Source organism: Scylla paramamosain, chromosome 1, assembly GCF_035594125.1.
Source record: "Scylla paramamosain isolate STU-SP2022 chromosome 1, ASM3559412v1, whole genome shotgun sequence".
NCBI classification, from domain to species: Eukaryota; Metazoa; Arthropoda; class Malacostraca; order Decapoda; family Portunidae; genus Scylla; species Scylla paramamosain.
In genome coordinates, this window is record NC_087151.1 from 215,001 (window position 1) to 217,500 (window position 2,500).

General features: G+C 47.7%; 2 long non-coding RNA genes across 2 annotated transcripts in view; one reads left to right on the plus strand and one right to left on the minus strand.

Annotated features, from left to right (window-relative positions):
* LOC135110892 (uncharacterized) overlaps nt 1-1,437 on the minus strand; it is a 1,912-nt gene extending 475 nt beyond the window's left edge. The window contains exon 1 of the long non-coding RNA XR_010273540.1: nt 1-1,437. This exon is cut by the window's left edge and continues 6 nt beyond it. This is a non-coding gene — a long non-coding RNA (uncharacterized LOC135110892).
* LOC135108650 (uncharacterized) overlaps nt 1-2,500 on the plus strand; it is a 30,208-nt gene that overhangs the window by 7,900 nt on the left and 19,808 nt on the right. The window lies entirely within an intron of this gene.

Consider the following 2,500-nt stretch of genomic DNA (forward strand, 5'->3'; position numbering starts at 1 on the left):
CTGCCTGGAAGCACGTCTCGCCTCCTCACGCCAGCATTTCTCTCCTTCAGCGATCACATTACTTCAGAAACACGTGAAAAACACAGCGTGGGCCAAACACAGCATAACACAGAGAGGGCGGCATCGCTGCTGTCCTCCCGGAGCACGGTATAGGTACAGCAGCCGCGTGGAGTGTCAGGCCAGGGGCACCACGCACACCCAACAGAGGGGTGCCAGAGTCGCGGTGGCACCGAGAATATCCGGAGGGACGCCAGAACACGGAGGCGTACGTCTCACCTTGACCGTGGCTTAGTGTCAACTCAGGCGAGTCGGTCGCAGGCAGGGTTGCCAGGTCTGCGGCAGTATTCCCGCGCACTTTTACTCCAACAAGAGCCCACCTCTGCATATATTTCTGCTGTCGGAGAGAGCTATTCGAAAAATACTTATATGTCTGCGATACCATGAACTCAAGGTGGGAAGGTAGTTTTTTCATGGCATACGACATGCATAATTGTAACGAGTGGCAAATGCACTTGATGTGTGTAACCTCCGGATTTATTTCACGTAATCGTGAGGTGACGGAGTTGTGTGCTCCGGACATTGTGTTACAGCCATCACTTGCCAAACCAATACACTTTTTTATGTTCAGATTTACTTTTTTTCAGGAACTCAAGCAAAGATGCTGTAACAGCCTCAGCAGTGCTTCTATCGAGTTCAACAAGTCCCAAGAATGATGTTATGATTCTTTTCTGTTCGTAACTTGGGTACCGAACAACAACAACAACAACAATACACAGCTTTTTCTTCCTATTATTGTCAGTACTTTCGTGTATTATCAATGAATATTCACTTTTGCCAATGTCACAACACAGTTCCTTCAGCATACACGGTGCTAACACTTTGTTGTCTTGAGCCCGTCCTCTTGTTCCCACTCTTTACAGTATTTTTTGCTGTATTTCGACCACTTGCTCATGTTCACGTGCATACGTACACACGTATGCACGTGGCCTGCATCCAGTATACTTGTATCTCCTCCAGGCAGGCTGAGGCAGCTACGAGGCTGAGAATAAATAAAGTGGCTGTGTTTCAGTGTGTGTGCTGTGAGGTGAATGTGGAAATTATGGGTGCGGCATGCAGGTGTTCAGGATGGATGCCCTACAGTCTTAATGAGGTCATGCGGCCCTAGTAGTAATCCCCTTAGGGAGAGGGGAGACTTGTTCACACCACCCTTCTACTGGCTGACCTGGCGCCACTCCTTATCATACGAGTGAGTCTACTCCCTCATTTGGTATGTCGGGAAGGCAAGAGTATATTATATATTTTCAAATATAAGTAGCCCAGAAAATAGCCCAACTGCGGTAAAAAGAGCCCAAAAAGCGCCAAACCGCGGAAACCATGTTTTTCACGCCCAATACCAGGAAAAAGAGCCCAATTGGGCGAGAAAACCACCGACCTGGCAACTCTGGTCGGTCGGGACCCATGTGTGTGTGTGTGTGTGTGTGTGTGTGTGTGTGTGTGTGTGTGTGTGTGTGTGTGTGTGTGTGTGTTTCTCTGTCATTCATAACACGAGTACTACTACTACTACTACTACTACTACTACTACTACTACTACTACTACTACTACTAAGATGAAATTAAAATTTTAAATCTTTACTAATAAACTCATTTTCTCTCTCTCTCTCTCTCTCTCTCTCTCTCTCTCTCTCTCTCTCTCTCTCTCTCTCTCTCTCTCTCTCTCTCTCTCTCTCTCTCTCTCTCTCTCTCTCTCGGTATTGTCAGAAAGGTGAGAGTAAGTGGTAATATTTTTTTACATACAAATTTAACTTTACAAGAGAGAGAGAGAGAGAGAGAGAGAGAGAGAGAGAGAGAGAGAGAGAGAGAGAGAGAGAGAGAAGGGGGACCTACTCTTGCTCCAGTTTAGCAGAAGAAGCAGGGAGAGGAAGAGGGAGAGAGGGAGAGGGAGAGGGAGAGGGAGGACTACCCTTACTTAAAATTCAGGAGGAGGAAGAGGAGGGGGAGGAGGAAGAAGAGGAGGAGGAGGAGTAGAGAAAAAGGAGATAGTAACTGTAGGAAGAATGCAGGAAATGGAGGAAGAGGAGGAGGAGGAGGAGGAGAAAATGCGTAGAAAACAAGAAAATTAGAATAAGCAGATGGAATAAAGAGGAAGAAGAACAAGAAAAGGAGGAAGAAGAAGAGAAGGAGGAAGAGGAGGAAGAAAAGGAGGAGGAGGAGGAAGAAGAAGAAAAATAATCACATTAAGCTGGAGAGGAAAGCAAGAATAAGCAGGAAGGAGGAGGAGGAGGACGAGGAAGAAGAGGAGGAGGAGGAGGAGGAGGAGGAGGAGGAAGGCTAAGCAGGAGATACCCTCCCTTGCTCTAGTTCAGCAGGAGGCGTAGCCGGAGGAGGAGGAGGAGGAGGAACAGCTTTTTTGGGAGTTGTTAAAGATCGCGTACCTTGAGGCTCCTCCTCCTCGCACGTCCTCCTCCTCCTCCTCCTCCTCCTCCTCCTCCTCCTCCTATAA